We start from the raw sequence: 25,533 nt of genomic DNA on the forward strand, positions 1-25,533 counted from the left end.
GAGGGAATATATATATATATATATACATACATACAGCTGATTCACTTTGATGTACAATAGAAATTAATACAATATTATACAGCAACTATATTCCAATAATTTTTTTAAAAAATACAAAAAAAGAAATTAAATTTATGAATATGTACCCCTTAAGGTTGTTTTCAACTAAATTTTATGCTGTGATTGATAATCGTTTATGTGGCCATGCTTGTGTGCCAAGTCGCTTCAGTCTTATCTGACTCTTTGTGACCCCACGGACTCATACACATAGCCTGCCAGGCTCCTCTATCCATGGGATTTGCCAGGCAAGAATACTGGAATGAGTTGCCATCTCCTTGGATGTTAAAACTCATTACTAGACAAGACATAGGTAAATCTTTAATTTTTTTTATTTTTGCGTTTCAATTTAAGATATTCCTGCTTCAGAAATGTAAAATGTTTATAGCTTCTTAATTTGCTTTTCCAATAATGTCATAAAGTTACCATGTGCAGTACCTTTATTTTTAGTTTACTGGGAGATTTTCTACTTTGTAAAGCAATTATTCTCCAATTAAAAAAATAAAATAAAAAGATTTTCTGTGAGTTTTGCAAACTGAACAATGCAGCTGTGCATTTTTTCCTAGAAGATGACACCAAAGAGCAGGTCCACCCTAAAAAGATGAAAATTTGCACTATTGAAGACATTCAAAAGAAGCCGCTAAAGACACTGAGAGCAATTCCAGTTATTAGCAGATGTGTGCTCTTGTGAGTGTATAAGTACCTCTTCATATCACTTTATCGCTCATAAAGTGTCACTGTGTAAACTCCTTTCTGGGTGGAAGCCAAGCACTTTTGGAAGCTGAATAACTCTTTGAGACAACTAGAGGTCTATTCATTTCATTAAAACAGTGAATAGTGCATGAACTAGAAGAATCTGATTTAATGAGTATTAAATAATTCATTTTCTGTATAATTTTACCTGAGATGTGACTGTAAAGTATGGAGATTGATTTTTACATGCATATTTGAACATAAAAATCCTGAGAACTGATATTTGTAAAGAGAATAATGTTGAGATACTGTATGTTTATTTCAATAATGATTTCAGCAGTTAAGAACATTTGATAATCATATTTTGAAATTAGCTTAAAAGTAAGATAATTGGCCAAATAAGAAATTCTTGGGATATTTTCATCATAAATACTTTTGTAGAGACTAAAGTGCAATTTCCTGTTTCAAGTTTTTTGTTTTCTTATTAAAATTGGAAAACTTAAAGTGGTTTGGAAAAAATAAATCTTTTACAGGTTAGCATTAGCATTAATGTTTTGAGGTTTAATCTCTTTTGAATTAATTTGTAGATGCCAAGGGGGCTAGCATTATAAACACAGGTATTTAGTTGGCACCTGCCCACATCCCCAGTAAATCTATAACTGTTAGACTGTAAAGGTAGGGTAAAAGTCAGTAAAAGTCCTAGAGAAAACAAAAAGAAATTTTGATGAAGTTCTGTGGCTACAGCAGCAATACAATGATATTAAACACAGCTACTCTAATCTGTCCATCTTTGAAAATAATGTCACCAAGGAACAAATTAGGCTACTTGAAATAAAAAAAATGAGTTTAGCTAAAGACATTTTCGGCTTTCCAGGTGGCACAGTGGTAAAGAATGTGCCTGCCAATGCAGGAGACACAAAAGACGTAGGTTCAATTCCTAGGTTGGGAAGATCCCTGGGAGGAGGAAATGGCAACCCACTCCAGTATTCTTGCCTGGAGAATTCCATGGCCAGAGGAGCCTGACAGCTACAGTCCATGGGGTCACAAAGAGTTGAACACAGACTGAGCCACACACACACAAGACATCTCTGTCATTTTAAAAGCAAGAAATCAACAGAGATTGCCTTCTAGATTTTGAGGGGAAACAAAACCTGTCACACACATTGCTGTTTTTAAAGGGAAATAAAACTCATACACACTCCTAAATATGCAGGATCTGAGAAGGTATCCACATATTCTTCCTAATAATATATTAATTGAACAATGGTCCACATGTCTTCAATAAACTGTAAATCTTACTACAAAATGATGGTGAACACTAGCACTTACTAAATAATTTTTTATTCAGTAATTTTTAAGTCAATGCTTAGTGCATTAACATATTAGTTCATTTCAATTCCAATAGTGATGACTTCAAGTCGATTTGGGGAAATCTAAAAATGTGATAAAAGAGCTTCATTAGAGGAAGAGGAGAGAAAAAGCAGTGGAGACAGGACTCTGCAAGGGGTTGTCACAATAGATTCCAGCAACACCAGCAAATGTGTACTTTCTGAAGATAAGAGATATAACCAAAACTGAAATATCCATGTCCCTTTTTTGAACAAGCAGGACTTTCAGATTGTGTTTAGTTTATAGAAACAAAGAATGTGGCATTCTATGAAGTACCATGGATACACAGGATGTGAAACAACTCAGACATTAAGACTTGAATTATGAAAATCAAACATCTGGGATACTAAAGTATCTCTCTATGGGTTTCTGTGGTGCCTCAGCGGTAAAGAATCCATCTGCAGTGCTAGAGATGTGGGTTTGATCCTTGGATCAGAAGATCCTCTGGAGAAGGGAATGGCCACCCATTCCAGTATTCTTGCCTGGAAAATCCCATGGACAGAGAAGCCTTGTGGGTTATAATCCATGAGGTTGCAAAAGAGTCAGACATGATTTAGGGCCTACAGTGATAACAACTTCCCAAAGGAATCTTTTGCAAATAGCAAAATCACTACAGATGGTGACTGCAGCCATGAAATTAAAAGACGCTTACTCCTTGGAAGGAAAGTTATGACCAACCTAGATAGCATATTCAAAAGCAGAGACATTGCTTTGCCAACAAAGGTTTGTCTAGTCAAGGCTATGGTTTTTCCTGTGGTCTTGTATGGATGTGAGAGTTGGACTGTGAAGAAGGCTGAGCACCGAAGAATTGATGCTTTTGAACTGTGGTGTTGCAGAAGACTCTTGAGAGTCCCTTGGACTGCAAGGAGATCCAACCAGTCCATTCTGAAGGAGATCAGCCCTGGGATTTCTTTGGAAGGACTGATGCTAAAGCTGAAACTCCAGTACTTTGGCCACCTCATGAGAAGAGTTGACTCATTGGAAAAGACTCTGATGCTGCGAGGGATTGGGGCAGGAGGAGAAGGGGACGACAGAGGATGAGATGGCTGGATGGCATCATTGACTCGATGGACGTGAGTCTGAGTGAACTCCGGGAGTTGGTGATAGACAGGGAGGCCTGGTGTGCTGCCATTCATGGGGTCACAAAGAGTCAGACACGACTGAGCGACTGATCTGATCTGATCCTTGTTGATTTAACAATGAACTTTTAAAAAGACACTAGCAGAGCTTGGATGAAATATCACCATAATTATGAAAGAAAAGAAAAAAGTAGCAGAACTTTCCAACAGATGAAGGCTACTTACCAGAAAAATGTGGCTACTTAGTTTGTGAAAGATGTGAGCAATAATTACCCAATATTTTTCAGTAATGAAGTAATTGCCTTTTTGAAGGGAGACCTCAAAGTAGAAAGGGAGAAATTCAGGGAAGACAAAGAAAGTCAATAAAATAAAATATGGTCTGCCAAAACTCCCCCCAAAAAGAAAGATTAATGAAAGATTAATACAAAATAAATATTTTAAAATATAGGAAAGCAAAGGAAAATAGGAATTATGTGTTATAAAATACAGTAAGTTATAAGAAGAATTTTTAAAAGTGTGTTCTGTGTGTTAAGTTGCTTCAGTATTGTCCGACTCTTTGCAACCCCATGGACTGTAGCCCTTCAGTCTCTGTCCATGGAATTCTCCAGGCAAGAATACTGGAGTGGGCTGCCATTCCCTCTCCAGGAGTCTTCCTCACCCAGGAATTGAACCCAGGTCTCCTGCATTGCAGGCAGATTCTTTACCATCTGACCTACCAGGGAAGCCCAAATATAATCTATGTCTAAGTATTTCTGCAAGATAAATACCTGAAAGTGTAATTATGAAGTAAAAAGATAAATACATTTAAATGTGTTTTTCTAAAATAACTTGCAGAAAATTTAAAAATGAAACCAACTCTGTAGTCTCACAAACTTGTCTTAAACATTTGTACAAAAATTGTTCTTTTAATTAAACTTATGTGTGTGTGTGTGTGTTCAGTTGTGTCCAACTCTCTGTGACCCTATGGACTGTCACCCTTTAGGCTCCTCTGTCCATGGGATTCTCCAGGCAACAATACTAGAGTGGGTTGCCTTTCCTTTTCCCAAAGAATTTCCCCAACCTCTATTAAACCCATATCTCCTGCATCTCCTGCACTGGCAGGAGGATTCTTTAGCACTAAGCCACCACACTATGCTGCTGTGCTTAGTTGCTCAGAAGTGTCTGACTCTTTGCAACCCCATGGACTATAGCTGGATCCTCTGTCCATGGGATTCTCCAGGCAAGAATACTGGAGTTGGTTGTCATGCCTTCCTCCAGCAGATCATCCCAACCCAGGGATCAAACCCAGGTCTCCTGTATTGCAGGCGGATTCTTTACCATCTGAACCACCAAGGAAGCCCATGAATACTGAATTTGGTAGCCTATTCCTTCTCCAGGGGATCTTCCCAAACCATGAATGGAACCAGGGTCTCCTGAATGGCAGGCAGATTCTTTACCTGCTGAGCTAGCAGGGAAGGTTTTAGAGGATGTTTTAAAATTGAATTATTATGTAAGACCTCTAGATGCAAGAAACAGAACTTGCTGAATAGTGTGGATCTGACATTCCCTTCAAAAGACAGCTCCCGAGTTGAAGAGAACTGCAACTTCTGAAAATAAAGCCTTCAATTTAAAATTTAAAAATAAATAAAATATTTTACAGCTATTGCCATGTGGATCTACAGTGACATTACCATTCCCTATCCATAAAAATGGAATGAAGCCACTTATGTTCTTTTACTTTCACTTTTTATTTTTTTGATGGAATGCTTTCACACTGTATACCACCATTAAAAAAAACTCCACCACTATGATAGGTGATAGAGTGGTATTACACAGTTGTTTAAACTAAAATTTTAAAATCATATGGTAAAATAATTCTTACTGAAGCTTGCATTTCTGTATCTGAAAATTGGCTGTTCACGAACACTTCTCGTTTTACTGTTGATTGTTTATTGTTTTTGATATTGATTCAGAAGAGCTCTTTACATGTTAAGTAAATCAATACATTTTGCTGGTTTTATGTATTATAATGTCTTCCACAGATTGTCATCTTTTTATTGATGTTCTTTTCCACTTCTGCAGGCAAGCATTTTAAATTTTAAGGTAACTAAAATCATTTTGTGCTTAATTAGAAAGGCTCTCTTCCTCTATAATTTTATTTTCACTTTGCATAAATTCCCCTGTATTTAAACTCGTGCATAGTGTACCGTTTGTTGATGCATCGCAGTTTTTTTAGCCTATTCCTAGTCATTGGTTATTGCATGTGTTCTTTTATTTATGTATTTATTTAAATTCTAAGCAGTGTTGATAGAACATCCATAACTTTTACACACATTATTTTAGTCATGTCTGTCTCCTTTTGGCTATTTATTTTGTCTTATAATTACAGGTTCAAATAGCATTCTTGTATTTAATACTTTACATGTGTAACCCTGCCACACAACCCTCAGTGAGTATTGTTACAATTTACACGCCCACAGGCAGTATACAAGAGATGTCATTTCTTGACATCATTACCAACACTGAGTGTTGTTAGTCTTAAATCTATTTTTCAATGGTAAGGTTTTGTGTTCACACTTAGAACAAATATGAATGACATTATTTATACCCAGTCCTTTGTATCTGTTTTTCTAGATCTCTTTTCTACTACTTCTTATTTCCAGCTTAGTTCATTTCTTGTGCCATTCAGGCAAAGGACGATGGCAGGGAGAAAATTACCCTCTGGGTAAATGGTAGACAAAACATACAATGAGAAATTCAGGTTGTTTCTGCTCTAAATAAGGGGATAACTTGTTTCCAGCAACTTTTTTAGATGTTTCTTTTCTTCAATCTAACAGTCTCATTTTTTTTTTGTCGTGTGATAAAAACATCACCTCAATTATATTTTGTTTGCTCCCATAGCCCATTTAAAGTTCCAGTGTATTCTGTTCTCACTTATCTGGGGAAAAGATGGGCTATGTCTGTGAGGTTGAATGAGACTCAGACTTCATATCATTTTTTTGCATTCCCTATCATCACAAGTGGCAAAACAGGGCAATTCATCCTTTTTCCACTGAAATCCTTCTCTCACATGTGGCACAAAGCTCCAGGCAGGCAGGCTAGAGACTTGCCTGTCCTCCAAAGGCTGCAGTTGTAAAACTGCTCTTGCAAGATCAGACTCTTGCTAATTACAATACTAACATCTATTAACTTTTTCATTCATCGCAAATTTTCATTCATTTCTTAAGGCTAATACTAATTGCAACTGTAAGAAAATAATAATGCTAAATAGGGCAAGCAATCTGGGAACCCAAATGGTATATTCCCCTCCTGATACACATTCTCTCATTAGACACATTCACAGAGGAGGGAAAAATCCCTCCAAAGAGCTGGCACTGCAAATTATTATTTTTATAAATTATGTTTGTTCTAAGGTTATTGAATATACAATTTTTTTAACTTATAAAGTGAGAGTTTGGGAATAATCGACTTGGTAAGCAGTCTCAATGGAGAGTTTAAAATGAGGGAAAACATATTAAAGAGGAAATAATAAGTAGAGTAAAGTACTAGATCTTGAAACATAATCTAGGATAAACCAAAGGGACTCTTAATAAACATGATCTTTGTTAAATTTGCTCTGGATATAACCAGCAAAGATCACAGGAATATTTTGCTAGTGAAGAAAAAACCTCTTCCCTAAAATGATTCCCATGCCTGGTCTGTTTTTGACCTTCCAGCGACAATTATCATATCAAAATAGTAGCTAAAATAAAGTAAAATTACTTTCATTGGATCAAGAGAAGAATGCAGTCTTATTTTCTTATTTATCAGTTTGGTAAGAATTCATTGACAAGTCAATCCTTATAATTGGTCATTTCCTAGTTAGGAAAATCAAAACACTCCCTTGCTTGTGTTTATTCCTGGGACTTCTGGGTACAGGATAAGTTTCCATTCATCAAAATTGTATTTTAGGGCTTTTACTTCCTAAACTATGTTTATCATCACTGTCAGAAGCCAAATTAGCACTCCCATTTTATTACAGAAAGAGCTAAGTTTAAAGGGAGTAAATAGAGTTAATAAACTCTAGTTTGTATTCAGGTAAATGTCAACTAACTTGAGATGATAAGTATGCTTACTGTTCTTCAGCAGAAATGCCTAGCATGCTGCAGTCCACAAGCTTGCAAATAGTAGGACATGCAGAGTTGGACACAACTTAGCAACTGAACAAATGTTCTTTGACCAAAGTACAATAACATATGCAGCTGCATGTATGGCAACCATATATGGGACTTTGTCTTTCCTGGTTCATCATCTGTATTCAGATGTTGAAGATGAAATTTGGGAGCTGGGATAATCCACAGTTGTCATATAATAGAGGTGATCCCCTTAGGACTTATTCTCATCCACAATGACATTAATTCTTAAGACTTGACTCAAGGAGTTTCTTTCCATTCAACAAACATTCAGTCATTTTCAGAATCAGCTGGGGAAGAGCCAGTTATGGGCTCAGTGTGATGACCACTCAAAGGTTCAGTTCCATCACATGACAGGTTTTGAAGAGCTTCTGCCCCAAATTTTAAGGTTCCTCTTATTGGTAATCAGTGATATGTTTCAACAGAGAGGAGAGGGAAATAGAAACTAAAGGTACTTTTTATGATAAATACTGGCCTTGCAGGAATTGCAAACACAATTGAGTCACTGTTTTTATTACACAATAAAACAGAGGCCACTCTTAAGCTTAGTCGTAAGAACTGCTTGTCATATATAGCTTCTGAAATATGAGTACATACAGCAAAACTGGTAAAGGTAAATGCTTATTCAGTGTCTAACACTTGGATCATGGAGTATGAGAGTAAATTAAAGGAAAATAAAGCTCAGATTAATATGTCAGTTACAACATATGTGTTCTTTTGCAGTTAATCCATAGTCTAGCTTGTCAATGTTACTTTTCCCGCTGTTTCTCAGTTTGGTTGTAGGTCCCTAAAGTTTGTGTCTGACCTGGTTTTTGTATTTTGTGCAATGTTACTGCCTTTAATTTGGCTACTTCTAACTTTTGATACTAAATAAAACATATAGTATTACAAGATCAGTGAGACTGCTGGAGTGGGTTACCATTTCCTCCTCCAGGGGTTCTTCCCAACCCAGGGATCGAACCCTCATCTCCTGTGGCCCCCGCATTGCAGGTGGATCTTAACTGATTAGTCACAAGGGAAACCCCAAAATGTGAACCATATTTGTATTAAAATATAGATACTCTAAATATTCAATAAGAAATTTTAAAAAATCCTAATAGGTGGAACTGACAAAAACAAAACAAAACAAAAATCTTCCATAAGACACTGGACAAAGAATTTCACTACTGATTTCTTTCAGATATTTAAGAACCAAAAGGTTTTATCTAGTTATACTTTTTGAGAGGTTATTTTACAAGTTAAAACTTCTCCATATGTTTTCAAAGCTAAACTCATAGAATATAAACAGGATAGCTCAAAAACACTATGCTGCAAAATTACATATAATAAACAGAAAAAAATCAAATGAAATATTACCAAATGTGAAGGAATCCCACTGAACAAAAAGACAAGAAAATCCTATTATCATAGCTATTATTATATAATGTTTTCTGAAGTTTCTAACCAATAAAATATTTATGAAAACAAAGAAACTGTATAAATGTTAAGAATAAAGAGTAACACTTTGTATTGATCAATAATTTGATTGCCTACCCAGGAAAATAAAGTTAATTTGAGAAGCAGTTGTTTAGTAAAATGGCTAGGGATTAAGAAATACTCTGAACTCATCAGTGTATTAATATTGAGGTACCATTGCTTCAGCATCATTTAGTTGGGTTTTGTTAAAACATAAAAGCAAGGGTGATTTAATATTAAGAAGTTTATTTCATAGTTTTTTCAATATATTATTATCACCAATGGGAAAAAAACATTTCATGTAAAATTTTGGACGAGGGAATTTTTAACAGACCTTATTTTTTATAGATATTTTAGGTTCCCAGCAAAAATGAAAGTATGGAGTTTCCCATATCCTTCCTGCCCACAAAAATTCATAGCCTCTCCCACGATCACCATCTCCTACCAGAGTGGTACATTTGTTACAACTGATGAACATACACTGACCCATGATTATCATCCAGAGTACATAGTTTACATCAGAATTCACTCCCCATGTTGTACATTCCAGGTTTGGATAAATGTATAATGAGATGTCTCCATCATTATATTGGGTTGGCTACAAAGTTTGCTCAAGATTTTCCATAACATCTTGTGGAAACACCCAAATCAGCTTTTTGGCCAACTTGATAGTATTACATGAGGTAGTTTCACTGCCCTAAAAATACTCTGTTCTACTACTCATCTTTGTTTCCCCTAACTCCTGGCAATTTCCACCCCTAAAATTTTTATCATAGTAAAAATAATTCTGTCTTTTCTAGAATGTCATATAGTCAGAATCATAGAGTATGTAGTTTTTTACATTGGATTCTTTCATTTAGTAATACTCATTTAAATTTCCTTCAGAGGGAGCGATGTCAGCAAGACGATGAAATAGAAAGAAGCCCCTCACTCATATCCTCTCCCATCATCAGTAATTTGGTAGCCATTCTCAGAAGAAATGTACCTCTGTGGGAACTCAGGATCTAGATAGGAGACTGTGAAATTAAGAGGAGTCCAAAACCAAGGAAGGGTCTTCAAAAAGGCAAACCTGTGCCCAACTGTGTGGTCCTAGCTACAGACCAAGAAACAACTCCATCCTGCTGCGGACTAAGCTCCACCATTTGACCTTGGTCTTGCCCATGCAATCGACCATGAAGTGTTTCAGTGATCTGGCTCCAGCCCTACTCAGCTGTAATCTGGAAGCCGTTTGAGTCAAGCTCACCAGACTCAGTCTAACTTTCCATTCTGAAATGGCCCTGTCACTGGGCTCCAGTCCCTCATCTACACTCCAGGAGCAGTCTTGCCAGCCTGGAGACCGTAGGGAGACATGCCTATTTGTGATGCTGAAAGGAAGCCAACAGACCTCCATCTGACAGAAGATCTTAAAATGGTGTTGTGACTCAGCTCCAGCAACTCCCAGCTGTGGTCCAGAAGCAGGTCTGCCTACTCATAGCCCATCAGGAGAAACAGCCGTCAGTGTCCTTGGAGGTAAGCCTGCCAAACTTGGTCTGACAGAATACTGAGATGGTTCTTTAATTTGGCTCCAGGCTATCCCAGTTCAGTTCAGTTCAGTTCAGTCGCTCAGTCGTGTCAGACTATTTGTGACCCCATGAATTACAGCACACCAGGCCTCCCTGTACGTCATCAACTCCTGGAGTTTACTCAAACTCATGTTCATCGAGTCAGTGATACCATCCAGCCATCTCATCCTCTGGCGTCCACTTCTCCTCCTGCCCCCAATCCCTCCCAGCATCAGGGTCTTTTCCAATGAGTCAACTCTTCGCACAACGTGGCCAAAGTATTGGAATTTCAGCTTCAGCATCAGTCCTTCCAATGAACACTCAGGATTGATCTCCTTTAGGATGGACTGGTTGGATCTCCTTGCAGTTCAAGGGACTCTCAAGAGTCTTTTCCAACACCACAGTTCAAAAGCATCAATTCTTTGGCACTCAGCTTTCTTCACAGTCCAACTCTCACACCCATACATGACTACTGGAAAAACCATAGCCTTGACTAGATGGACCTTTGTTGGCAAAGTAATGTCTTTGCTTTTGAATATGCTATCTAGGTTGGTCATAACTTTCCTTCCAAGGAGTAAGCGTCTTTTAATTTCATGGCTGCAGTCACCATCTGCAGTGATTTTGGAGCCCAGAAAAATAAAGTCTGACACTGTTTCCCCAACTATCGGCCATGAAGTGATGGGACCAGATGCCATGATCTTAGTTTTCTGAATGTTGAGCTTTAAGCCAACTTTTTCACTCTCCTCTTTCACTTTCATTCAGAGGCTTTTTAGCTCCTCTTCACTTTCTGCCATAAGGGTGGTGTCATCTGCATATCTGAGGTTATTTGATTTTTCTCCCAGCAATCTTGATTCCAGCTTGTGCTTCTTCCAGTCCAGCGTTTCTCATGATGTACTCTGCACATGAGTTAAATAAGCAGGGTGACAGTATACAGCCTTGATGTACTTCTTTTCCTATTTGGAACCAGTCTGTTGTTTCATGTCCAGTTCTAACTGCTGCTTCCTGCATTTAGGTTTCTCAAGAGGCAGGTGAGGTGATCTAGTCTGGTATGCCCATCTCTTTCAGAATTTTCCAGTTTACTGTGATCCACACAGTCAAAGGTTTTGGCATAGTCAATAAAGCAGAAATAGATATTTTTCTGGAATTCTCTTGCTTTTTCAACGATCCAGCAGATGTTGGCAATTTGATCTCTGGTTCTTCTGCCTTTTCTAAAACCAGCTTGAACATCTGGAAGTTCACACTTCACGTATTGCTGAAGCCTGACATGAGAATTTTGAGCATTACTTTCCCAGCTGCCGTCAAAGAGCAGTCCTGCCCACCTGGTGACCTGATGGGAGACCTTCATGTCTGTGCCTCTAGAGTCAGGCCTGTAGACTTTGGGCTTTTAGTCCTAAAGCAGCCATAGAACTTGTTCAGAGGCAGTTCTTCCTGCCCAGGGACACACCTAATAACCTGGAAGGAGCCCTTTCAGGGACTTGGCAGGAGCCACACAGTCTATGGGGATTCCCAGGCAGTGCAGCAGTAAAAAGCCTGCCTGCCTATGCAGAAGACACAAGAGATGCAGGTCTGAGATTCAGGTTTGATCCCTTGCAGGAGGAAATGACAATCCATTCCAGCATTCTTGCCTGGAAAATTCCATAGACAGAAGAGCTTGGTGAGCTACAGTTTATGGGGTTGCAAAGAGCTGGACATGACTGAGCACACACACACACACACATGCGCGCACACACACACATACCATATATACACCTGATAACAGCCTCACTGTCTGTGGACCCACCTGCAGACCTGGAACTGATTTTTTCCCCCAAATCCTCTGAACAAAGTCCTAGAGGCAGTCCCATGCACCCAGGGACCAGACAGGATCCATATATGCCTGAGCTTCTGGTAACAGGCCCACCAACAGCAGACCCCACTGTGAACTGCATGACTTCTGATTCCAAATAATAATATCTGTTCTCTATGTCTTGGCATTCTCTCAGGGAAAAAATGACAAGGAGATAACTTTTGATTCAATAAAAGTGATATTTTTGAACTGTTAAAACTAGCTAAACAAAGAAAAACAACAAAAACCTAGTGTATTTATACTACTTGTAACACCAAAAGTGTTCAAGTGCAATGTGTCCCAGTGCTGGTTGCTTTTAGGTCTTCCAGTGTGGCTGAATCTAGTTGCATTCAGAAAAGTCTGGATGGAAGAAATAAAGCAAGATATAGAGTCACTGAAATGACACTAATTTATCCCCAATTTCCCATATAGAAATGATGGTAGTTGTGGTGGTAGATGTAGTGAGGTCCTACATCCAGTATGTTAACTGCTCATTTCCATATCTTTCTAATTTTCTAAGAATGCAGTCATGGTTGACAGAGCTGATGTGCTGTAGTGGAAAACACTAGAGAGATGTTCACGCCTTCAGTGATCATAGGCAAAAACCATTTAATTTCTTACAACTTATTTAATAATCTGTGTAGGAGTGAAAATACTACCTTCCGCAATAAATTACAGTTAGATTACATCAAAAATGAAGACTTTGCTCTGTGACAACCTTTGAAGAGAATATGGTGTGGTCACTCACCTAGAGCCAGACATCCTGGAATATGAAGTCAAGTGGGCCTTAGGAAGCATCACTATGAATAAAGCTAGTGGAGGTGATGGAATTCCAGTTGAGCTATTTCAAATCCTGAAAGATGATGATGTGAAAGTGCTGCACTCAATATGCCAGCAAATTTGGAAAACTCAGCAGTGGCCACAGGACTAGAAAAGTTCACTTTTCATTCCAATCCTAAAGAAAGGCAATGACAAAGAATACTCAAATTACCACACAACTGCACTCATCTCACACGCAAGTAAATTAATGCTTAAAATTCTTCAAGCCAGGCTTCAGCAATACGCGAAGCGTGAACTTCCAGATGTTCAAGCTGGTTTTAGAAAAGGCAGAAGAACCAGAGATCAAATTGCCAACATCTGCTGGATCATGGAAAAAGCAAAAGAGTTCCAGAAAAAACATCTATTTTTGCTTTATTGACTATACCAAAGCCTTTGACTGTGTGGATGACAATAAACTGCGGAAAATTCTGAAAGAGATGGGCATACCAGACCACCTGACCTGCCTCTTGAGAAACCTAAATGCAGGTCAGGAAGCAACAGTTAGATCTGGACATGAAACAATAGACTGGTTCCAAATAGGAAAAGGAGCACATCAAGGCTGCATATTGTCATCCTGTTTATTTAACTTATATGCAGAATACATCTTGAGAAACGCTGGGCTGGAGGAAGCACAAGCTGAAATCATGATTGCCAGGAGAAATATCCATAACCTCAGTTATGCAGATGACACCACCCTTAAGGCAGAATGTGAAGAGGAACTAAAGAGCCTCTTGATGAAAGTGAAAGAGGAGAGTGAAAAAATTGGCTCAAAGCTCAACATTCAGAAAACTAAGATCACGGCATCTGGTCCCATCACTTCATGGCAGATAGATGGGGAAACAGTGGAAACAGTGTCAGACTTTATTTTTCTGGGCTCCAAAATCACTGCAGATGGTGACTGCAGCCATGAAATTAAAAGACGCTTACTCCTTGGAAGGAAAGTTATGACCAACCTAGATAGCATATTCAAAAGCAGAGACATTACTTTGCCAACAAGGGTCCGTCTAGTCAAAGCTATGGTTTTTCCAGTGGTCATGTATGGATGTGAGAGTTGGACTATAAAGAAAGCTGAGCGCCGAAGAATTGATGCTTTTGAGCTGTGGTGTTGGAGAAGACTCTTGAGAGTTCCTTGGTTTGCAAGGAGATCCAACCAGTCCATCCTAAAGGAGATCAGTCATGAGTGTCCATTGGAAGGACTGATGCTGAAGCTGAAACTCCTATTCTTAGGCCACTTGGTGCAAACAGCTGACTCATTTGAAAAGACTCTGGTGCTGGGAAAGATTGAAGGCAGGAGGAGAAGGGGACGCCAGAGGATGAGATGGTTGGATGTCATCACCGATGAGATTGTTGGATGGACATGAGTTTGAGTAAACTCTGGGAGTTAGTGATGGACAGGGAGGCCTGGCGTGCTGTGGTTCATGGGGTCGCAAAGAGTTGGACATGACTGAGTGACTGAACTGAATGGAGTGGGGGAAAAATATATGCAAACAACACATACAACTACAAAAGATTAATATCTAGAATGCATGAAGAATTCTCAAAACTCAATAATGAAAATAAAAGCTATCCATTGGAAACTGGGGAAAAAACATAATAAAGTTAGTGGAGGTGATGAAATTCCAGCCGAGCTATTTAAAATCCTAAAATATGATGCTGTTAAAGTGCTGCACTCAATATGGAAGCAATTTTGAAAACAGCCATGGCCTCAGGATTGGAAAAGATCAGTTTTCATTGCAATCCCAAAGAAAGGAAATGCCAAAGAATGTTCAAACTATCATACAATTGTGCTCATTTCACATACTGGCAAGGAAATGCTCAAAATTCTTCAAGCTAGGCTTCAACAGTACATCAACCAAGAACTTTCAGATCTACAAGATAGATTTAGAAAAGGCAGAGGAACCAGAGAACAAATTGCCAACATCAGTCGGATCATAGAGAAAGCAAGGAAATTCCAGAAAAAAACATCTACTTCTGCTTCATTGACTACACCAAAGTCTTTGACTGTGTGGATCACAACAAACTGTGGAAAACATTAACTTAAAAAAAAAAAAACTGATTTAGCTTTCTTTATATCAAACAAATAGTTTTTAAGACAAGAAATATTAGTAGGACTAGAGATACATTTTATATGATAAAATGATTTGATTATATATTTTAATGTACTGAGAAATTATAACAGTCCTACAAATGTATGCAATTAATAATGTAGTCTCAAAATATAAAAAACAAAACCTGAAAGAGTCAACAGGATAAATTGGTAAATTCATAATCACTAGTAATCATTAAATCATAATGATCTTAACATACCATTCTCCATATGTGATAGAGCTGTTAGTGAAAAAAATTGTAAATTGTATCCACACCTAAAACCATGCAACAATATACAAAAAAGGGTATGGAACTGAAAGCTGCCTAGAGAGAAATTATTTTTTTATATAAATTTCTTGAAATGTTCTAGGAAGTATGTATTAATTTTCTCTAATGGTCTGAATATGATTTTCCATTCTATTTACCTCTCCCAGAATTTCAATATTTATAATATGAATAATACTGGAAACAAACACTAATTCACTGAATTTTCTTCCCTATGATTACTCACATCTTCCTGATATTTGTTTGCATTCAGTCTTTGTCCAATTTGGCAATATGCCAACGAGTCAGGACCATGTCTAATTCTGTAATTGGAGGGCTGTGCACACCATTGTTGCTGCCTAACAAATGTTGTGATACAATCAGAGTAATAAGATGGGTAGCGTTTCCACATCTGTTAAACAGATACAAGAGAATTTTGTCGGTGTGCCTTGATATATTTTAGCTTTAATCTACTATTGGGTAATCACCTACTAAACTGAACATATAAAGAAACCATTTTTTTTTCTAATCTACAAATAGGAAGCTGAATTTGTAAAGAACATTGATGTTTCCCAAAAATTGAAAAATGGCTGTGATGGAGAAATTATGCAAGGAGGAAGTTCTGAACAGATATAGAAACCAAACCTTCTTTTCCCAAAACAAAGATGATGTTATTTCCATTATTACAAAAATTTCTTTCTTTGTCTTCTTAACTGTTGTGTCCTTCGTGCCTTGAATATTGCCTCAAATATAATAAGGGTCTATTGTGGGTTCAGTTGTATCCCTGAAAAAGTATGTTGAGATCCTAAACTCTGTTACTTGTGAATATAACTTTAGAAATGAGGTATTTGCAAGTATATTTAAATTGAGATTTTTTTTTAGTAAGCTCTAATCCAACAAAATAAGAAAACACATAGACATACGAGGAGAGCACCATGTTATAATGAGACAGAAATTAGAGTGATGCAGCTTCAAGCCAAGGAATGTCAAGAATTGACGGCTACCATTGGAAGTCCATGCATATGCTCAGTTGCTAAGTCATGTTCAACTTTTTGCAACCCCATGGACTGTAGCCTGCTAGGCTCCTCTGTGCATGGGATTGCCCAGGCAAGAATACTGGAGTGGGTTGCAATTTCCTTCTCTAGGGTTTTTCCTAACCCAGGGATCAAACCCATGTCTCCTGCGTTGGCAGACAGATTCTTTACCAGTGAGCCACCTGGAAGTCCTACCTTTAGAAGATAGGAATAGACAAAAAAGAATTCTATCCAGAGTTTCAGAGAAAACTTGGTCCTATCAAAAACTTTACTTCAGACTTCTAGCCTCCAGAATTGTGAGAGAATAGGTTTCTGTTTTTGTAATCCTTCCAATTTGTTATTCTTTGTTGTCTCCTAGTCCTAGGAAACTAACTGGAGAAGGAAATGGCAACCCACTCCAGTATTCCTGCCTGGGAAATCCCATGGACAGAGAAGCCTAGAGGCTACAGTCCATGGGATCACAAAGAGTTGGCCATGACTTAGCGACTAAACAAGGAAACTAATTCATGCAAGTGTTCTCAATCACTCAGCCCTGTCCAACTTGTTTGTGACCCCATGGACTGTAGCCCATCAGGCTCCTCTGTCTATGGGATTTCCAGGGTAAGAATACTGGATGTGTTGCTATTTCCTTCTCCAGGGAAACTACTATCATATTTAGTAAATAACTTTAATAAAACATAGATAAATTATATTTTCATATTAAAAATGTATCATATTCTGATCAATAGTTACAGGACAAATTTACTTTGGAGGAAATAAAAGGATTTATGAAAAGAATCCTATCTCATTTTCATCTGTGTTTTGGAGAATTTTCTCATTTTTCTGTTTTGTTTCCATAACTAATCTCAAGTTATTTGTGTACAGCTTCATAGATGAATTAGCTTAATGAATACATACTTTGTGGGAGAAACATAAAAAGCTGAAAACACAGCAAAATAGTTCTAGCCATTTTGTGTATCAAATTAAAGATAATATCACAAAACTTTCTTAAGGGCTATTGGTTGCCAAGCACTATGAGTGGGTGCTTTTACACAATGGCATCTTGTTAAATTTTCGGTTTTTGAGGTTCAGGGACTATAAAGCCTTTTCTCAAACACTGAAATAAGAGGAGTTTCTAGATTCAAAATTTTTCAAAAGTTTTCTCAGCTCTAATTCAGCCCATTTATTTTATTTCAAAACACAATCTATTTGATTGGTTAATTAATTCAAATATATATTAATATTTCATTAAATAAATATTGATCATACCTTAGGGCTTCGCCGGTGGCTCAGTTCTAAAGAATCTGCCTGCAATGCAGGAGTCAAAGGGAATGTGGATTTACACCTTAACACAAATACTTGTCTTTAAATGAAAAAATTGTAAACACTTTTAAAAAGTCTCCTCAAATCCTTTTTGAAAACAGATTTTTGAACAGTTTATTAAATTTTTAAATACTTTTTTAATGAACATCTTCCCATTGCTCCCATTCCCCGACTCCTGGTAACCATCATTCTACTCTCTGTTTCTATGAGTTCATCTTTTCTAGATTCCACATACAAGAAATTTGTTTTTCATTGACTTATAAAGCCCACAGGGTCCGTGCAAGTGGTAGGATGTCCTTCTTTCTCATGAGTGAATAATACCTCATTGTGTATATTTGTATGTGTATCACATTTTCTTTATCCATTCACCTTTTGATGGGCACTTAGGTTGTTTCCATATCTTAGCTATTACGAATAATGCTGCAATGAACAGGGCAGTATAGATACCTCTCTGATATCTTGTTTTCATTTTTTTTTCTTTTCTTGGATATTACCTAGAAGTAGGATTGCTGTATCATGTGGTAATTGTATTTTTAACTTTTGAAGAAATGACCTGGTTTTCCAATTGGCTACACCAATTTACATTCCTATCAACAGTGCAGCAGGGGTCCTTTTCCCCACATTGTCACCAATACTTGTTCCCTCTTTTAGATGATAGCCTTTCTAAGTTATAAGGGAGTTTCCAACAGTTATGTGGTTTTGATTTGCATTCCCTGGTGATTAATGATGTGGGGCATCTTTTCAAGTACCTGTTGGCTATTTATATGTCTTCCTTGGAAAATTGTCTAATCAGTTCCTCTATTTAAAATTATTGTTTTTGATATTGAATTATATAAGTTCTCTCTGTATTTTGGATATTAACCACTTATCAGATACATAACTTGAAATCTTTTCTCCATTCTGTAGTTTGCCTTTTCATTTTGTTGATTTTTCTTTTGCTGTGCAGATGAATTTCAGTTTCATGTTGTTCCACTTATTTAATTTTGCTTTTATTTTTTTAAGCTTTTGGTGTCATAGCCAAAAAAATAATTGTCAAGGCCAACGTAAGGGAGATTTTTACCCCTGCTTTTCCCAGGAGTTTTCCTGTTTCAGGTCTTAAGTTAATTTTTCAATCCATTTTGTGTCCTTTGGCCACATAGTATGTGGCAACCACTGGATCACCAGGGAAGTCCCATTTTGTGTTCATTTTTGTGAGTGGTGTAAGATAAGGGGTCCAATTTTGTTCTTCTGCATGAGCTTATCCAGGTTTTCCATTTATTGACAAAATAATCTTGTCCCAATGTTATATTCTTGCCTCTATCGTCACCATTGTTTGTGGGTGCTCAGTCATGTCCGACTCTTTGTGACCCCATGGAATGTAGCCCATCAGGGTCCATAAAAGTTTCCAGGCAAATATACTGGAGTGGGTTTCCCTTTCCTGCTCCAGGGCATCTTCCCAACCAGGGATCGAACGTGCAGCTCTTGCTTCTCCCGCATATCCTGCATAGGCAGGTGGGTAATTTACCACTGCGCTACCTGGGAAGCCCACAATTAGTTGACCATATATAAGAGAGCTTATTTCTAGGTTCTCAAATTTGTCATGTTTACTGGAGGTCGTAGGCCTTTATTTCACTTTTCTTTTGTGAATATACTGTAGGTTATAACTTTGTGGTTACCATGGGGCTTATATAAAACACCTTACAGATATGTCTCTATTATGCTAATAACTTAACTTCAATTGCCTACAAAATTTTACCCTTTCCTAACCTCTTTTATATTTTTGATATCACAATTTACATTTGTGTATTGTGTATCTGTTAACAAATTAGTGTATTTATTTTTCACACTTTTGCCGTTTACTTGTTTATCAAAGTGCCATATTAATACTGCCGTATAACAGAGCCACATAATACTGCCATGTTACACTAAGAGAGCATTCTGAATCTGATTATATACTTATATTTACCAGCATGTTGTGTATTTTTATACATTTGTGTGTTACTAATTAGCATCCTTTTGCTGTTGTTGTTGTACAGTTGCTAAGTCTTGTCCAACTCTTTGTGACCCCATGAACTGTAGCACACCAGGCTTCCCTTTCCTTTACTATCTCCTGGAGTTTGCTCAAACTCATGTCCGTTGAGTGATGCCATCGAACTATCTCATCTTCTGGCACCCACTTCTCTTGCCCTCAATCTTTCCCAGCATTAGGGTCTTTTCCAGTGAGTCGGCTCTTCACACCAGGTAGTCCAAGTATTGGAGCTTCAGTTTCAGCATTAGCCCTTCCAATGAATACTCAGGGTTGATTTTCTTTAGAATTGACTGTTTGGATCTCCTTGCTGTCCAAGGAACCCTCAAGAGTCTTCTCCAGAACCACAATTCAAAAACATTAATTCTTCGGTGCTCAGCTTTCTTTATGGTTCAATTCTCATATCTGTACATGACCACTGGAAAAACCGTAGCTTTGAGTAGACAGACCTTTGTCGGTAAAGAAATGGCTCCACTTTTTAATATACTGTCTAGGTTTGTCATAGCTTTTCTGCCAAGGAGCAAGCATCTTTTAATTTTGAGGCTGCAATCACCATCCGTAATGATTTTGGAGCCCAAGAAAATGCTTGAAGAACTTCTTTCAGCACTTCTTGTAAGGTAAATCTAGTGGTGATGAACTCAGCAGGATTTTTTTTTTTTTTTAAAGAAAGTCCTTATCTTGCCTTCATTTTTGAAGGACATCTTTGCAAGGTTAACTATTCTTGGCTGCCGGTTTCTTTCAGCACTTTGAATTTACCCCATTCTTTTCTGTCCTGCAAGGTCTCTGCTAAGAAATCTGATAGCCTTAAGGGGTGTTCCTTTGTATGAGATCGAATTTTTTTCTCTCTTGTTTTAAAACTTTAAAAGTTTTGAAATTTTTTTTCCCTTTAAGTAGTTTTATTGTAATGTGTCGGAGAAACTTGGGAAATGGGAAATGAAATTTGGGATGACCTCTTAGTCTTGAAGTTGGATGGAGACTGAGGTCTCCAGTGCTGCAATTTTGGTGACATCAATCTAACGACTTCAAATAAATCTTCAGGGAAAAACAGTTTTTGAGACAAATTGTTGGTTTAAAGTTGAAACAGATGTGGCTCCAAGCTTCATAAAGAATTTGGTAGAAACTATAAGCTAAATAGGACTCCCTGGTGGTTCAGATGGTAAAGAATCTGCCTACAGCTCGGGAGACCCGGGTTTGATCCCTGGGTTGGGAAGATTCTCTGGAGAAGGAAATGGCAACCCACTCCAGTACTCTTGCCTGGATGGAGGAGAGTGGTAGGCTATAGTCCATGGGGTCATAAAGAGTCGGACACGACAGAGCTACTTCACTTCACTTGATAAGCTAAATAGACAAATAGCTATAATGTAACGTAGACACTGGGGCTTCCTGGATGGCTCAGTGGTAAAGAATCTGCCTTCCACGAAGGAGATGTGGGTTTGGTCCCTGGGTCAGGAAGATCTCCAGAAGAAGGGAATGTATACCCAATCTAGTATTCTTGCCTAAGAAATCCCATGGACTGAGGAGCCTAGCAGGCTATAATCCATGGGGTCACAAAGAGCCTGACATGCCTGAGCAACTAAAGAACACCAACAATGTAGACACTGCAGTGCTACTAATAAATTGTTGTGGAAATCCTGGAGGCAGTAATGATTTGTCTGTTCAGTTCAGTTCAGTTCAGTTGCTCAGTCGTGTCCAACTCTCTGTGACCCCATGAATCACAGCATGCCAGGCCTCCCTGTCCATCACCAACTCCTGGAGTTCACTGAGACTCGCGTCCATCGAGTCAGTGATGCCATCCAGCCATCTCATCCTCTGTCGTCCCCTTCTCCTCCTGTCTCCAATCCCTCCCAGCATCAGAGTCTTTTCCAATGAGTCAACTCTTCGCATGAAGTGGCCAAAGTACTGGAGTTTCGGCTTTAGCATCATTCCTTCCAAAGAACACCCAGGACTGATCTCCCTTACAATGGACTGGTTGGATCTTGCAGTCCAAGGGACTCTCAAGAGTCTTCTCCAACACCACAGTTCAAAAGCATCAATTCTTCGGTGCTCAGCCTTCTTCACAGTCCAACTCTCACATCCATACATGACCACTGGAAAAACCATAGCCTTGACTAGATGGACCTTTGTTGACAAAGTAATGTCTCTGCTTTTCAATATGCTATCTAAGTTGGTCATAACTAACTATTCTTCCAAGGAGTAAGTGTCTTTTAATTTCATGGGTACAGTCACCATCCCAGTGATTTTGGAGCCCAAAAAAATAAAGTCTGACACTGTTTCCACTGTTTCCCCATCTATTTCCCATGAAGTGATGGAACCAGATGCCATGATCTTTGTGTTCTGAATGTTGAGCTTTAAGCCAACTTTTTCACTCTCTTCTTTCACTTTCATCAAGGGGCTTTTTAGTTCCTCTTCCCTTTCTGTCATAAGGGTAGTGTCATCTGCATATCTGAGGTTATTGATATTTCTCCTGGCAATCTTAATTCCAGTTTGTGCTTCTTCCAGCCCAGCGGTTCTCATGATGTACTCTGCATAGAAGTTAAATAAGCAGGGTGACAATATACAGCCTTGACGCACTCCTTTTCCTATTTGGAACCAGTCTGTTGTTCCATGTCCAATTCTAACTGTTGTCTGTAGTGACAACTTAATCCATTCTAGGCACTGAGGAATCACTGTATAGTCATTACCAGTTTATGTGTCAGGGACTACCATTGTTCCCATTGCACAGATGAGGTAACTCGCTCTTAGAGAAGCAATTTGTCAAAGGTAACCTTTCTAAGAAAGATAGAGCTTGGATTTAAACCTAAACTGGTCTGATTCTAGAATCATGCTTTCAACCACATCTTTACTGTCCTTTTTGTGGGACACCTTCTCTGATTTTCCTGGTTTTATGATATGATGCCACATACACTGATATTTTAATAGATGCGTGTATGTTGAAACTTGTAGTCTCTAGGTAATACTTACATATTCCATATTTTCATTCTTATTCTAAGTGTGTAGTGGGTGCAATGAATCTTCTTTCATAATTTGGAGTGATTTCTATCTCCCAATAGATCTCAGTATATTTGGAAAGCTGTCCTATTCCATTTCAAATGCGATAAATATGGAATTTCCCCATAAGTTTATTCTCATGTTGTTATTGTCTCCAACATTAATTCAGTCCCCAAATCCCTTGTTGATCAAATATCCCTTGGGCTCATATTTTCTATAGTCTGCTTGAGCATCCAAAAATGCAACTGGAACCAAGTAAAGCAGGTCTATACAGACAGCACTGGTGAGAGCATCCTATTAGTGGTAACTTGAAAGTTTCCTAGCATTTCCCTCTCCATTACTATATTCCTAGCTCAAATTTTCTACATTATCCCCAAATTCACCACTGAACCCATTATTACAAAACTACGTGCCTATGTCTTGAGTCAGTACCTGGTGTAATGGATACTGAAGAGCAGGTATTACAAGGAGTCATCACGGGTCTTCATCCTTACTTTGCTCAGGTAGATACAAAACAGTGCCAGAAGGAAGAGATGGCTTTGTAGGGCCCCTTCTACTTTTCAGTTTTAATTTATCATCATTTTGATCATGAGTGACTAGAGAGACTGATACTTAATTCCCTCACACTGTGTTTCTAGAATGTAAAAAAAAAAAAAAAAACGGATAAAGTGATAAGACATTTAGTTTAGGAAAAGCTGAATGGGCAAAAGTTTCGAAGTGGGAGAACTTAGAGAAGACAACAGAAGACTTTTCCTTTCTGTTTTCTTGGAGTACAGAGGTTCCATGAAATAAAATATTTGCAAATTTATTCAGGAAAATTTAGAAAGAATTATACAGCAAATACCAGGTGGTTATTCTCTCTTTTTTTTTTTATTTTATTTTTTAACTTTACAATATTGTATTGGTTTTCCCATATACCAAAATGAATCCACCACAGGTATACATGTGTTCCCCATCCTGAACCTTCCTCCCTCCTCCCTCCCCATACCATCCCTCTGCGTCGTCCCAGTGCACCAGCCCCAAGCATCCAGTATCGTACATGTTTCAATGCCATTCTCCCAAATCATCCCACCCTCCCCCTCTCCCAAAGAGTCCAAAAGATTGTTCTATACATCAGTGTCTCTTTTGCTATTCTCTCATTTATACATTTTTGTAAAGCTGAAAATTATCCACTTGTGTTTAAGTAAAAACTACCTAGAACAATGCCTTATATAAAAAAGAAGCTTAAGAAATTTTTATGAGAAAATAAGTAAATAATGAGAAAAGGGAAGTAATGATTAATATGGGATATTTGTCTATCACCATTATACATCAGTTTATAGAATACACATCTCTTTTGGAATTTCTCATTGTGATCTGTTTTGTGTTTCATGTAAAATAAAAGTCACTGAGGCCAAGTTATATGTCTAGAGTATTTCAAATGTTATCATAAGAAAACAAGCAATTTTAAATAGTTCAAAATTTTAAAGAAAAAACCCATTTTCTTTATAAAACAAACAAATCTGTTAAAACTGAGTACAACCAGAAGGCTTTCAGGCTTATCCTAACCTCTTATTATATCAAAAGATTGAAATCTGTCAGATGTCTTATTATGTAAAACTAATCCATGCTGTATGAATAAAAGCTAAAACATATGGGGGAAAGTATTGCATTCCTAGTACCAGAGATCATGCATGAAAGCAAATGAGCATTAATCAGGGATTAATTTGCAATGGAATGCTATAAAACTTAGTAAATGTCTCTAAAACACATGAGTAAATCTTAATTATTTTTTCCTAACCAAAACTTAATTTACATTTGAACTGGTGAAATTGGGCTTATCTACCATGTCACTCATTTTGAGAAAGGTGTAGTGATATTTTCAGTATGTAATTATGAGTCTTAGAATATCTGACAATGCCATAAAATGTAAAACACATATATTTAAAAAAGAAAAAAAACAGCTATTTTCAGGGCTTGAGGTGGTTATTTTTAAAACTACCCATTGCTGAAGACAGATGTGGGATTTATAATACTGAGTCTTTAAATCCCTTAATATTTCTCAATTTCCCAAAGATTCTTAAAAAATTTAAATAGAGATCATTAAAATTCTCTAGAAAGCTACCATTACATTTTTGTAGGCATTTCTGTGGTACTAAAAATACACTTTTAGAAAGAATTAATGCTAACATACAGATATTTAAAACTTCCCAATTCCTAATATAACTAGTCTAAAAAAGTCATTTTCTTCCTGACACAATAATTTAGACTTAATCCCCTTCAGAGGAAATAGGATTTAAATATAGATATATGAGAGAATAATGTTGCTTTTTAAAAAACTCTTGGAGTTGTTTTTGGCTGAAGATATTTCTAAGTAGAGCAAATCACTAGATTTGGGGGGAACAATTTTACCATTAAATTGTAGAAAGAAACAGAAGGATGTCTAAAGAGTTTCAGGAAACATGACCCTTATGGAACAAAGGTCAAGTTGGGCTCAGCAGATAGAGCCTTTTGGGCAACACATGGCATGATGGGATTACTGATATGGGAACTACAGCAAAGAGATTTGTGTAAGAGCTAATAGAAGAAGGCAAGTCCACATGGGTAGGGAGGATATAATATGTAGAGAAACCTCCAATACTAGAAAACTACAGTCTCTACTACCCTAATTGCTTTCAGAGATCTCATCTTGGGTCTTCCTAGGTGGTATTAGTGGGAAAGAACCCACCTGCCAATTCAGGAAACTTGGGTTCTATCCCTGGGTCAGGAAGATCCCCTAGAGGAGGGCATGGCAACCCACCCCAGTATTCTTGCCTGGAGAATTCCATGAACAGAGGAGCCTGTTGGGCTATGGTCATAGGGTC

The sequence above is a fragment of the Bos javanicus genome, chromosome 1 (genome assembly GCF_032452875.1).
Source record: "Bos javanicus breed banteng chromosome 1, ARS-OSU_banteng_1.0, whole genome shotgun sequence".
Classification (NCBI taxonomy): Eukaryota; Metazoa; Chordata; class Mammalia; order Artiodactyla; family Bovidae; genus Bos; species Bos javanicus.